The following is a 15,444-nucleotide window of genomic DNA, read 5'->3' as shown; positions in this document are numbered from 1 at the left end:
AATTTCGTACTCTGTTGTTACACCGTCTAGACTAAGGAATTATTAGCCGGTAAATGAGAAGAACCCGTAGTACCGAAAATTTAGTAGATCCTTTAGCGGAACCTGAATGTTAAGCTCGTACACGCCTCTTACTCATCCGAATTAAGAAAGTTATGGCTGAGAATCGCGACCGGAGACCTCTTAAGTAATTTGCCCAACCCTCTAATGAGGAACCTAGTTCTAGTATAGTAAACCCCCTCATTCCTGCCAACACTTTGGAACTAAAACCATCTTTACTGCAATTAGTGCAACATAACCAATTCGCGGGTTTCGCTACTGAGAACCCAAATCAACATTTAAAAGTCTTTATCCAACTGGCTGACACCTTTAACTCCAACGGTGCTTCACCTGATGTGATTCGTTTAAGATTATTTCCTTTCTCCCTCAGAGATAGAGCACGTTCGTGGTTAGATTCACTTCCAGCTAACTCAATAACTACCTGGGAAGACCTTAGGAGAGTAAAACTGCTGTTCTTCGAAACCAAATAACTAGATTTACTCAAAACCAAGGAGAATCACTTTTTGAAGCTTGGGAGAGATACAAGGAGTTGTTAAGAGTCTGCCCACACCATGGCCTAGAGCAATGGTTGATCGTTCATACCTTCTACAATGGACTCAATTATAACACAAAGATGAGTGTCGACGTTGCCGCTGGTGGCGCGCTGATGAACAAACCTTACCCTGAACCTTGTGACCTAATTGAGGATATGGCCTAAAACCATTACCAATGGGGAACTGAACGAGCATCAGTAGAGAAAAAGGAGACCCAAGGTGGAATACATGAGATAAGTTCTATGGACATGATGCAAGCGAAAATGGACGCTTTAGCCCTTAAGGTCGAACATATTTCTACAAACTCTAACACCGCAGCGGTAGTCAACACAGAGTGTGAACTTTGTGGATCTAAAGGACACGAATCGGCGGAATGTAACCTTTTGAACGACCTGAACACCGACCAAGTGAATTATGCCCAAGGTAACCCATTTTCAAACACTTACAACCCTGGATGGAAGAATCACCCGAATTTTTCCTATAAAAACCAGAACCCTATCCAAAATTTTGCACCTCAAAGACCACAAGGTTTTCAAGCCCAAAAACAAAATCAACCTATGCAAGTTGTGCCCCAGAAGCATAACCTTGAGAAGATCATGGAGAACTTTATATCAGGCCAGACTCAGCAAAATAAAGAATTCCTAAACTAGAACATTCACGTAAACGAACTGATAACGCAATCAGGGACAAAGGTTGATCAGATAATTACTCACAATAAGATGCTTGAAACCCAGATCTCATAGGTAGCACAAAACCAAGCCCCGCAAACTAGACCTAGAGGACAAATCCCTGGACAACCTCAACTCAACCCTCGAGGGCAAGCTAACACTATCACATTACGAAGTGGGACCGCTTACGAAGGGCCTTATAACCCAACAATGAGCGATTCCAAAGCTTCTAAAGAAAATATACCTACCAACCAAGGAGGGGGACCAGTGGAACCCGAAAAACAAACCGACCAAGAAGGAGAAGCCAAGGATAAAACTTACAAACCACCACCCCCGTACAAACCACCAATCCCATATCCGCAAAGACTTAAACAAACCAAAGATGATAACCAGTACCAAAAGTTTATAAAAGTAATAGAGAAGCTTCATGTAGAGATTCCTTTCACCGAAGCCATCACCCAAATTCCATCTTACGCAAAATTTCTCAAAGACATCTTAACCAACAAGCGTAAGCTTGACGATCCCAAACCCTTGGAATGCAACTTTACTTCCGAGAATAAACTTGCTAAGAAGGAGAAAGACCCTGGGAGTTTTTCTATACCTTGCATTCTAGGGAGTCATGAGATCGACAAGGTTTTCCTAGACTTAGGCGCTAGTGTGAGTTTAATGCCCTTAGCTGTGTGTAAAAGGTTAAATTTAGGAGAATTACAACCAACTAAGATGTCCCTCCAATTAGCCGATAGATCTGTTAAGAATCCTGTAGGCATATTAGAAGACATCCCCGTTAGGATTGGTCAACTTTATATCCCAACAGACTTTGTGGTCATGGATATCAAGGAAGACGACGATATCCCTATCCTTTTAGGTAGACCATTTTTATCAACAATCGGAGCTATAATAGATGTTAAAAGAGGAAAATTAACTTTCGAAGTAGGAGATGAAAAGATAGAGTTTATTCTTTCAAAGTTCCTGATGGCACCAATCATAGGAGACGCATGTTACGCGATTGACATCATAGATGAATGCATAAGGGAATTTAATCAAGAAGAACCTATGATCGAACCATTTTCAAACCCGAATGAAAAGGATGACGAGCTAAAGGAAACGGAACCTCACACTAACGAATGTTTGGTCCTTACTCCAGACCTTTTACCAAACTCTCAAAAACCAGCTCAAGAACTTAAGGAATTGCCCAAGAACCTAAGATACGAGTTTTTGGATAAAGAAATGAACCGCCCAATAATAGTTAGTGCCACCTTAAACCAAGACGAGACAAACCAACTCTTGAATGTTTTACGAAGATACCCCTCTGCCTTAGGATACAACATCTCTGATTTAAAAGGTATAAGCCCATCAGTGTGTACGCACATGATCTCGCTAGAGGAGGATTTAAAACCTTCCAGAGAACATCAGAGAAGAATCAACCCTGTAATGAGTGAGGTGGTAAAGAAGGAAGTCCTTAAACTTCTAGAAGCTGGTATAATCTATCAGATCTCCGATAGTAAATGGGTAAGTCATGTACATGTGGTACCCAAAAAAGGAGGCATCACAGTCGTGCAGAACGAGAAGGGCGAGCATGTGGCTAAACGTATAGAAGGCGGATGGCGTATGTGCATAGACTATAGGAAACTCAATAAGGCAACGAGGAAAGACCATTTCCCCCTTCCATTCATAGATTAAATGCTTGAGCGTCTTTCCAGACACTCTTACTTTTGTTATCTGGATGGATATTCTTGATTTTTCCAAATACCCATACACCCCGAGGATCAAGAGAAAACAACCTTCACATGTTCTTACGGAACATTTGCTTACAGACGAATGCCGTTTGGACTTTGCAATACGCCAGCTACTTTCCAACGTTGTATGATGTCAATCTTCGCAGATTATCTCGACGAATTATGGAAGTGTTCATGGATGATTTCTCGGTATGCAGGTTTGACTTTGAGAATTGCCTCATTAATCTTGAGAAAATCCTAGAAAGATGCGTAGAAGTTAACCTTGTATTAAACTGGGAGAAGTGCCACTTTATGGTTAAAGAAGGCATAGTATTAGGACATATAATATCTGAAAGAGGCATTGAGGTCGACAAAGCAAAGATAGAAGTGATAGAAAACCTTAACCCTCCTAAGACTGTTAGAGAAGTCCAAAGTTTTCTTGGACACGCCAGTTTTTACTGACGCTTTATCAAAGATTTCTCTAAAATAACAAAACCCCTGACCGACCTTCTGATGAAAGACGTTGAATTCATTTTCAATGAAAAATGTATCGAAGCCTTTAATCATTTAAAATAAGCGCTAATTTCAGCATCCATTTTACAAACTCCAGATTGGACTCAACCTTTTGAAATAATGTGTGATGCTAGCGATTTTGCTGTAGGAGCTGTTTTAGGATAAAGAAAAAATAAGAAATTACATGTGATATATTACGCTAGTAGAACCCTAAATGCCGCTCAACTCAATTATACGATAACAGAGAAGGAACTCCTAGTTGTAGTTTTTGCAACTGATAAATTTAGGTCTTGTCTTGTCGGATCTAAGATTATAGTCTATACAGACCATGCAGCTATTCGTTACCTTCTAAGAAAAAAGGATGCAAAACCTAGGTTACTCAGATGGATCCTTTTTCTACAAGAGTTCGACTTAGATATCCGAGACAAAAAAGGAACAGAAAACGTAGTTGCTGACCATCTTTCCAGACTAGAGCATTTGAAGCCAGACCATTTACCTATAAATGATTATTTCACCTATGAAAGATTGATAGCTAAGTTAGATACCGTTCCCCTTGAACCTGATAGAGACAACCATGGAACAGTTTCAGAGATTAGCAGAGTACCATGGTACGCTGATTTTGTGAATTATCTAGCCGCTGATATCATACCATCTGACCTCAATTATCAACAAAAGAAGAAGTTCTTTAAAGATGTAAGACATTTCTATTGGGATGAACCACTCCTTTCTAAAAGAGGAACAGATAACATCTTTCGACATTGCGTCCCGAAAGAAGAAGTTAGAAATATCATAGAGCATTGTCACTCTTCACCCTACAGTGGACATTCAAGCACATCCAAGACATACGCTAAGATCCTTCAAGTTGGTCTTTATTGGGCAACATTATGGCGTGATGTCCATACTTATATTGTCCAATGTGACCGGTGCCATCGCGCTGGAAACATCTCAAGACGCGATGAAATGCCTTTGAAGAACATCTAAGAAGTGGAATTATTTGATGTTTGGGGTATTGATTTCATGGGACCTTTTCCATCTTCGATGGGAAACAAGTATATTTTGGTAGTCATCGACTATGTGTCCAAATGGATAGAAGCTATAGCCTCACCCACTAACGACACAAGAGTAGTCATCAAGTTGTTTAAAAACAATATTTTCCCCAGATTTGGAGTACCACGACTTATCATAAGTGATGGTGGATCACATTTTATATCTAGGATATTCGATAAACTCTTAAGAAAGTATGGAGTAAAACACAGAGTAGCAATACCATATCATCCCCAGACTAATGGTCAAGTGGAAGTATCAAACAGAAATATTAAGCAAATCTTGGAAAAAACTATTTCAATATCCAGAAAAGATTGGTCTGAAAAGCTAACAGAAGCATTGTGGGCTTACAGAACTGCTTACAAAACCCCTATTGGAACTACACCATACCAGTTAGTCTATGGAAAGTCATGCCACTTACCTTTTGAACTTAAGCACAAAGCATATTGGGCCATCAAGACCCTGAATTTGGATTACCTAGCATCTGGCGAGAAGCGAATCCTCGATATCCACAAATTAGAGGAACTCTGCCAGAGCGCTTACGAGAATTCCATTATATACAAAGAAAGAACCAAAGCATGGCATGACAAATGGATTGTGAAAAAGGACTTTAATATAGGCGACTCTGTTCTCCTTTTCAATTCCAGATTATGACTTTTTCCAGGTAAGCTGCGTTCGAGATGGACAGGCCCCTTTAAGGTTTCCAAAATCCACAAATATGGAGCAGTTGAAATCCGGAACAATTCTTGTAATCCGTTTGTGGTAAATGGACAAAGACTGAAGCAATATCAAGGAGGTGACAATATTTGCGATTTTAGGTGTCCTCTGTTTTTAACCTAACTTTTCAGGATGGAGAATTTCGACACTATGCCAGTGATCTTTCGTGACCCAGTACAGGAGCAACGCTACGCCATGCTTTCCCAGCGTCCAATGCTGCCCACCAGATATCCTGATTCAAGCTGCATGGAAGCATTAGGCATTGAGCCTAGTGTCAGGAATTTGTGTAGTCTGTTACAATGGGATGAGTATACTGAAGCGATGCATGTGACTTACAGGAACCTCACTTTGGAGTTCTTGAGCTCGCTAAACTACGAGCCCTATGTTGGTCACGCTAGTGATGGTGGCTACATTAATTTCAGGATGTTTGGGACAGAGTACACCTTCAACCACAAGCGTTTCGATGACTTACTTGGATTCCAGACTACTTATGATGCCTCATCTGAGCTCCCCATGAGTTATTTCCTGAGTAGAGACGTTGAGAAGTTATGGAGTGACATTACATGTGGAGGTAGCCCTGACCCTTCTACCCAAATCTCTAACAAGACCCATAATCCTACTTTTAGATATTTTTAGATGATTATTGCTCACACCTTTCTAGAGAAGAGTGACACTGATACACACATAAGTGCTGAAGAGATTTTCTTTATGTACTGTACCACTCAGTCACGCCCATTAGCTTGTTGGGGTTTTCTGATTGAGAGTCTCTATCTTAATGCTCGCTCCGCTGTGAGTCCTATACATGTTGGAAGCACGGTAACCCATATAGCCTCCGCCCTAGGACTTGATAGAAGGCTATTACACCTAACATCTTACTACAGTTATACTTTGATGGATATTGACTTCTGTCTAGACCGTGGCCTCATGAGGAGGTCTTCTTTCCACCCAGATCAATACAGGCTCTTGATCGAGGATGAGACTATCCACTACTTTACTTTACCAGAACCTCAGGTAACTTGTGTTTATAATCAAGCCAACTGGGCCTATGCCATAGAAAGCCAAGGAGAGACAGTAGATGAGCAGAGAATCTCACCTGAAGCAGAGCATCATCCAGCACCTACCAGAATCAAAATCCTCACTAATAATCCAAATCTTCAGAGTCCAAGCATGCATTCTGAGCTTGTTAAGCTTCGTGTGGAGATGGCCCAGCTCCTCCAGGAGCTTGCTGACGTTGCTTTGCAGGTCGAAGTGTCAGATGCCACACATGCCACTGAAGCCGATATACTGAACAATGAGATCGCTGACCTTAGACACCAAATTGCAGAGCTCCGAGGATCATCCTTACCATGAAAACCCATTTTCTCTTCACTCACCATCAATGGCTGGAATAGAATTCAACAATATCATCCTTCGCGGAGGGAAACCTGGAGAGCGTCAGAACAAAATTTTAGAGAAGTTGCAAACATGGGAGATTCTCGCTACCAGGTATGTAGATGAAGACTGTTTGTATACTTTAGGGACGTATCATAGTGTTTTTCATATGCTAGATAATTTAGGATTGCATGAGATTTTTGCTAATAAGGAACCCACATATGATAGGCTGACCAGGGAATTTCTGAGTTCCCTAATTTACACTGTTCATCCTGGCACTGCTAGCGCGGTTGGTACCGTATGTTTTAGAATGTTCAATGTTGAATATGAGTACACTACCGACGCCTTAGCAAGTTTGTTAGGAATGCCTTACGGAGAGGGTGCCATTTGTGAGACACCCTTAGATACATAATGGGCACTCGAAGCATTTAACTTTTGGAATAGATTATCGAATGTGGCTTCCACTTCTTTTGAAGGAATTTTAGCCTCCACTATTCATAACTCGGCCATCCGTATTTTTCGATATCTTTTGGCATGTACTATTTTTGGTCGGGAAAATTCTAATAAAGTAAATGCTCATGAGTTGCTATTTTTACATGGTTGCCTTACTAATCGAAGGATCAATCCTGTTCCTTTTATGCTTGCACATATGTCCGTCATTTTGAAAAAAGGAGGAACCATTTCTTTTGGTGGATTAATTACTTCTATTGCTAGAGCACTAAATCTCAACGCTGAGTTAGCTACCTTAGAACCGCTCCCTCACCGCACCATTAACTTGAAAATTTTGAAGGATATGAAATTGTGCAAGGTGCGGCGAGCAGGCGGTTATAACCTCATGATCCATGGTGTAGCTATACCGAGTGTTGTTTTACCTTGCTCTCAGTGTACAGATGTGTGACATGAAAGGAACTGGACATATGATCTCGATGCTCCACCTTTTACCGGTCCTTTACCACCTAATGTCCCTATGAACGATGGGCAAGGGACCGATGATGAGTATGACCGACGCGACTAGTCCCCTGCTCATGATATTCCTACATACACTGCATCACCTGCACACACTGCACCTTCTTCTTCTGACCATTTTGCAGGTATCACTCCCGGTTTTTACATCACTGAGGAGATGTGGCGCGAGCACTTGGCTCGGGAAGAAAGTGTGACGCCCTTCTAAATACCATAAACCAACAATTGACTGATAATATGAGTTTTATGGTAGCCTCCCAGCAGCGCACTGAGCACGCACATCGGACTATCATGGAGTCCTTGCTTGCGTTCACTAATGAGAAACATCGCCAGCAACAGGCTAATGAGCGGTACTTCGCACTTATCGAGGCCAACCAGGGGTCTCTCTTAGGTCGCTCTAGGCAGCTGCGAGAAGGTCTTAGCCTTCGTAGCAGGAGTCGTCGACCCAGACATCCTGACCAGGGCGGTGACGGTGTCGGTGATCAGCCATAGTTCTCTCTCTTTAAGGTTACTCCTACCCTATCTCATATCGAAACATTGAGGATAATGTTTGGTTTAAGTGTGGGAGGAGATTTTTATCGCTTTCCTTTATTTTCAGTATGTTTTGTGTGTTTTAGTTATTTGCTTTTCTTTCAATAAAATAACATGTGTTTGACGAGTCATCTGTGTGGTGTATCTGTACTTCTCCCATTTCTTTAGCCTTATAAAAAATTTGTGAGCAAAGAAAATAGTGTATTTTAAATAGTCATGCTATAAGACAGGTTTATGACAGGATGTAAAAGATTTGGGAAAACTTTTTCTAAAAATCGATATCGTCTTGACACTGTAGGCTTCATGATTATAAAGAGTTGATCTCGATACCCCAAATGTTGTGGCCCTAATTTTTGTTCCAAATAAGTCCTTAAGTAGTTTATCTTTGCAGTCAGCTCCGTCTTAAGCATGCTCTACGTAGGGGACCGATGAAAACAAGTGAATGATCATAAAAATTTCTGCTTTGTTCTCTAGTTGTATGAAATTCCGGGCTAGGTGACTCTCACACGGTCATTTAACCCAGCAAAATAAAGAGGTTTGTGAAACATGCAGAAAAATAAAAAAATATATAATAACGTGCCCATTGTTGGTTGATTCAGAGGTATCTGGTGCTAAACTTGGTAGGGTAGATTACGATCCAATCCCCCACAACTACAATTGGGTTAAATAAAGGGGCTACACCAACTTATGCACCAGAGCCCCATGCTTGAGATCATAATCACTAACCGGTCACCTTACTATGAGTATGTACGGATAACAGACTTAATGTGATTGCACCTGAATGAAAGACGGACTTGAAGAAGATGAAAAGAAGGCCTAGGTATGGTGGGGTGATATGGATTGATTTGAATAGGAACGAAGCCTATGACCCCATTTGCAGGAAGTGTCACTACAATATCCTTAGTTCGATTTGTTAGTACCTATCAATACATTCCTTGAATGAACTTATAAGCCTTTTTAGCCTTGAATTAAGTCTGATTGATATTGTTTTTCTTGCATGAGCTATAAAGAGTTTTGCTTGAGGACAAGCAAAGGTTTAAGTGTGGGAGAATTTGATGATACTGAAACACACCCCGTATTTGACTCGGATTTCACATGTTTATTAGGTCTTTATTATCATTTTTCTTGTGTTATGCTCTCTTTTGTGCTGTTTTCAGGTATTTAGCTCTTTCAGGACCTTTGTAGAAGAAACGAAACAAAAAGACCAAAAAATTAGGGTTTTCGGCAAATATTGTACTCGTGGCGTTCTGCATGGCGGCCGCTATAGGAGAAGCCATGACACATCAGCCCTCAACCAGAAGAAAACTACCACGATCCCATGAATTTCCCCATTTACTCATATGGCGGGCGCCAAGGAGGAGTGGCGGGCGCCACCTCTGAATTCCACATTCCCACTAAAGAGCAGTTGAAGGGCATCCTGGTCTTTGCATGTTGTTGAGTTCCTCTATAAATAGGTCGTTATAGTTCACTTCTAAATCATCCAACTTAGTTTACAACACTAACACTATAATATCATCTGTAAAAGCAGTAATCCGTCAAATCGAGGGGTTATCGCGCCTTAGCGTAATTGAGTTAGAGCACTTTGATTTTGTCGTCATCTTTATTTTCAAAGTCAAAGGTTCTTTTACTTCCTTGTACCAGATTTAAAGCCTCCGTTTGGAGCAGGTTCTAATTTAATCTCCTTTTTATTTTACTTGACATGCCTTACTTTATTTAATTCCTTGTCATGCTTTACTTTATTTAATTTCCTGCCATTGTCTTTACTTTATTTAATTTCCTGCCATTGTCTTTACTTTATTTAATTTTTTGCCATTACCTTTACTTTATTTAATTTTCTCGCCATTATCTGTATTGCTCGTTTTAATTGTTTTACACGCTTTACTTGTTCTTCACGCCTTACATTCTAAATTTCTTTTCATCATGTTCAATATCGTTGTATTTGTTTGTATTACCATGTCTGGCTAAATCTTTCAAAGGTTAGAATGTAAGGATCGCGGTTAAAGAGATGTTTCACATATTGCATTAGTAGAAATGCTTTAGGGGCTGTTTTGATTTTTAATTCGAGTTTTCTGAAACAAACTTGGTTAATTTTAACTACTCAAGGAGTGCGAAAGCATCCTGGCTTAGTTAACTAGGAATTTTTATCATTTTAAGGAAAAACGATTTCTGAAACTGTTTTCGGACGCGTTGATGGATTTAAAATCAGGAAACTCCTTGGGTAAACTTTCTGAATCAAAATCACTTTTCAACTAAGCTTACGAGTCTTATTTCTTAAAAATAGGTTTACTACTTTAGCATTCTGCGCACCTTTTATAAGTGACAATAAAAGGCCTTAATTTAAGGGTAAACTCGGTTCTGAATACGCGAAAGCGACAATTCCTATTAAATGGATTCTTTTCAAGAGTATAAAATATTGCCCCATAAGTAGTTCTATTTAGACAATTGAAGCATCGTTTAACTGACGTGAAATACATTCAAGTCTATCTTTATCTGCACTGTATTTATCATTTTCTTTATTTACTGTTATTTTACGACATCAATATCTCATTTGTACCGCCTTAGATAAACATCGTAGCAATAGTAATCGACAGATTGACAATTTGGTCTTTGTGGGATCGATAATCTTTTAAATTACTCTGACGCGATTCGTGCACTTGCGAATACAGTGATCACTCAGTGGGGAAGAAGAAAGGATAAACTCTTTCTGCTTAAGGGGATGACACTTACATTGAAGGAGGACATACACACCAAATCTGCATGGGGAAAAGATATCACCAAAGCAGAGGATCAGAAAAATTAAGGTCAATATGTAAAATGCACAATGAAATATCTGATGTTATGTTTATGCATGTAAATACATGACTATGTATATAATTATGCTGACAAACGAGCACAAAGGATACAAACACTGAAGATCTAATCATAACAACTAGATACTCTACTAATCTCAACAAGATGGGAACACCAACTGGAGAACCTGCTAGGGATGAAAATAAATCATCAACGATATAAAATCATATCTTCAAATATATTCAATTCCCTGGGAACAACACACAACCATGTGCTCAAGGAAGACTGGCGATATAACAATAAAAAATAATGCTCAAACTCTGGTTGGGGAAAGTCATGGAGAACATGCATCCAACCAAAAACTGTTGAAGACTCGGCGCTCAGAGGAAAATGAAGAATATATATATATATATATATATATAATATATATATATATATATATATATATATATATATATATATATATATATATATATATATATATATATATATATATATATATATATATATATATATATATATATATATATATATATATATATCAGTAGCAATCATGGGGATTAAAATAAATACAACTCAAAACTCAACTTTCGGGAGAGGAGGAAATAACTGCTAAGGATAAGCAAATATTAACAAAGATCTTGCTTTAAGCTCAAAATCTCTAGGAGAGAAGAAAATACAGCTTGGCAACTTCACGGGGGACGAGAGCACTGCTGAGGGTATCAACCAACACGCTGAGGATAAGAGAGTTGAGGATCCACATCTTCAAGCTGATGGAATTTTAGGTCAAAGCCATAATTCAACGCTGCGGGGAATTTTAGGTCAACACCATATCAAATGGGAGACAACCCTACAAGGGACAATTTCATCAAAACTGCTCAGAATCAAACACTACCCAAATGGGGAGATCTTTCATCAGAAGATGGAACTCCGTTGGGGATCCACGTTACAACAAGAGGCAAAACTATGAGTGAGGAACCAGGCGACTTACTGAGGATTACATCAATCAAATATCAACTCTGTGGGGAATTCACTGGGGAATAAAAGTCTACCAGGACAAATCAAACGCCAGACGAGGATGCTAACAACAACATATTCCTTAAGAGTAAATCAACAGTCATAAAATTTTTCTTGCAGATTGAGAAATAAACCAATTCCAAAGTACCAACAATAATCACCCGGTCTACAGGAACTTGCAGAGGGGAAACATTGCCATGGCTATGCAACAACCAAATAAAGGTGTTGCGGATCTGACAACCAAATAAAGGTTTCACCGGAGATCCATGGTTCAAATGCAAACTGAGAATGAAAAAATCATGAAGACCTCAAATGGGGATAGAATTATGAACTAAGGAGAGAACAACACATCAACCATGCTAGGGATACACGGAGAACTTTTTGGGGAGCAAACACCTTTGAACACTGCTTGGGAAGACATCAATGCCTCACATGTCAAGACTTACCGTTCTTAGATTGTTGTTGACATTCCTTTTCGAATTCAAAGTTATTAAAGTAAATGCTTTGTTATTTTAAAAAAATTATTCATTGATTTATATATTTCAAAATTATCATCATAAAAATACAGTTTTATTTAAACAAAAACAAAGAAGAATTGCAAATAATTGGATAAAGGCTCAATTTTATTTAATAGAATGGTAGTCCACGAATGGCGGTACTCCATGGATCTTTACAAAGTTTGAAAATGGTAATTTACATGGAAAAGGGCTACATTTAATACAATGACCACTACTCTCCACTACCAACTTTGAAATCCATTGTACTATTGTCTTTGGCTGAGAATGATGAATCTGAACCAAACTGACTGATTATACTACTTCAACGATCAGATCTAGCTGGATGCAGTTACTTGCCATTGTCGCATCCTGCGAAAAATCAACCGGCGAGACTCAAATAAAAACACAACACAGAGCCGCCACTACGCGTTATTTATCCCAAGATAGGGAAAGGAAACGCTCAGAGAAACCTGGAAAGGAAATGGTCTCGCGACCAAAGAGAAAGGGTAAGGGAGTCGGTTACGCAAGGGGAAGGTATTAGCACCCCTCACGTCCGTCGTACTCGATGGGATCCACGTTCTAAGAAAAGAAAAGGTTGCTAAACATCACACACACACAGGGAACGCAGGTGGGGTTAACAGAAGGGAGCTCGATAGGACGTCGCATCCTATGCCTACATATCTCATCTGGACATGAGAATCAGAGCCACTGTAGTTCGGCTTACGCACGCCAAACAACACAAAACATACAAACAAGCAAGGGTGGCAAACATGGAGCCCGACAACCACTGGATGGAATTACGTCAGCATCCAAACCAAAACACGCACAAAACGGCAAACGTGGAGCCCGACTGCCAATCAATGGACTTACGTCGGCATCTGAACCAAAACACACAATCAGATAACAAGTAAACACACGCAAAAAAAGAAAAAAGGTGCCCGGAGTGGTCTCGCACGACCACCTGCCTACATACCTTGTCTGGAACAAGGATCAGGGCGATGTAGTTCCCCTTCAAGGGACTGAATTACTAGCCAGAAACCAGGGGAAGACACACTACCAGGGAGCTGGACTCGAGCCTAGTGTTGTCATGCATCGTTACCCTAAGTTCAGTTTTCTATCCTACTTGCATAAGCAAACTACTCCTATCTAGGAAAGAAGCAAGCATACAAGCATACAGAATAATTCAAGCATACATCAAATGAGAACAAGCATCTCAAACAGATATCCACATAGCACGCACTATAACCAAACAAGGGGGCTCACACAATAGGTTTGACTGCCTCAGCAAGTCATCTGTACGGGCTGTGTTTGCTCTTAACCTTGCCATTACGAGGCTAAGGTGAAGCAGATGAAAGGTGAAGTGAGGATCAGACCTCACAGCTCTTATCCCTGACCAGGGAGAGCTTCTGACAAATGAGCATGGGTCCAGAATGGGGGAACCCTTCTATACTCAGAGACTCTGACACAATGTGCACTGCACAAGATCTTGGGCTTGTGATCTCAATGCTACAACCATGTAATGGGAGCAAGGAGAAGACTCAACTGAATAGTGGGGGATAGATTGCATATCCCTACCTTCCACCAATTGCCTTGATTAAGGACTTTACCTGCTTAGGCACAATATTAAACAATCACAAACATCGCCTCTTAAGGAGGACTTCAGACAGTTTGCCCGGTCAAATAACAGACCGGGTCTCCAGACTACATGAAGTTAGGAAGTTATACCTCAATGCAAGTTGCTTAAGCAAAGCAAAGCAAAAGTTCACAAGGAACTGAGCAACTAAAAGTACCTGGAAACAGTCCAACACAGTTAGTACTCAGACAAACAAAAATAAACAGCAAGTATTAATCAGTCAGACTATACAAACTAATGCACAACAAAGGCAAGCTATGAGCTCAAGCCCAAACTTCACAACCTACAAAACAAAGTTATGTTGGTGTACAAACATCAAACAACATCAATTGAATTGACTTGGATCATTCTCCATAAGCATTGCACCTTTTCATCCTGAAAACTCAATCAAATGTTAGAAACTAGACCACTAGGCCAAGCCTAGGGTCCAAAGGCAAGAAAAATTCCTAAACAGCAAGGGATATCCGACCAAAGTCAAATTAATGTCAAACAAAAGCCAACACAATTAGTCCCATGTCCATATCATTCATCATGTTCATTTTATGCATAAAACAAGTCAAACTAGTTCAAATGGAACACCAAACATCCAAACAGAACTATTGCATTCAAATCCATATCAAAACAAATCCAAAAAATCTCAAATAAGTTACACCTAAACAGAACATATCCTAGGTCTAGCATGTCAAATTTTAGCTTAATTGGACAAAGGAAACCATGTCAATGAAAATCAACAAAAACAGACACAATTACATGCTCCAAATCACAACATCAACACATGCATTCACTTCAAAAATTCATAAGTCCATGAAAACAATAAAGAAATGACTGGGACCAAAACAGGGATGTCATACCATGTGTCTACAACAATCATACCAAATTTCATGTTCATTCAATACCATATGAGCATTTCACAAAGATATTCCAAACACATGTCATACAAGCTTGCACATTTGACCAACAGAGATGAAAAATAGCAATCAAATGGAAAATGCAATGGAAAAATCCAGAAAAATACACATAGCATCTTAACATGTTAATGAACATCCATACAAAATTTCACATCATTCTAACAAGTCTAGGTCATTCAAATAAATCCAGCAAGTTGACATAATGAGGTGTGACACAAATTGTCACGCCTAGGTTCCAAAATTCTTAACTCAAACACCAGGAATCCAAAATTCATGAAATTTACATGTAAATCACCATTAGCCAGTCCACAATCATCACAAAAATTTTCAAGAATTTCTTTGTAAACATGAGAATTTCACAATGGATATGGTAGAATGTATCAAAATGGCACACATGTTAATCAACCCTAGGTCAAACCTAATTTCTACCAAGCACTACTTCAATCAATAGGTCAATAAAATTCTACAGTCAAAAAGGAAGTCAACA

At 39.6% G+C, this 15,444-nt stretch overlaps 1 non-coding gene across 1 annotated transcript; it reads right to left on the bottom strand.

Moving 5' to 3' along the window:
* Positions 1 to 508: 508 nt before the first annotated feature.
* Positions 509 to 615, bottom strand: LOC127098962 (small nucleolar RNA R71). Its single transcript, XR_007793642.1, has one exon. It is a non-coding gene; the product is annotated as a small nucleolar RNA R71 (small nucleolar RNA).
* Between the last annotated feature and the right edge of the window lie 14,829 nt (positions 616 to 15,444).

This window comes from Lathyrus oleraceus, chromosome 6, assembly GCF_024323335.1.
Source record: "Lathyrus oleraceus cultivar Zhongwan6 chromosome 6, CAAS_Psat_ZW6_1.0, whole genome shotgun sequence".
In the NCBI taxonomy this organism is placed as follows: Eukaryota; Viridiplantae; Streptophyta; class Magnoliopsida; order Fabales; family Fabaceae; genus Lathyrus; species Lathyrus oleraceus.
The sequence above is the reverse complement of the archived record's forward strand: the minus strand, read 5'-3'. Positions and strand labels throughout refer to the sequence as shown.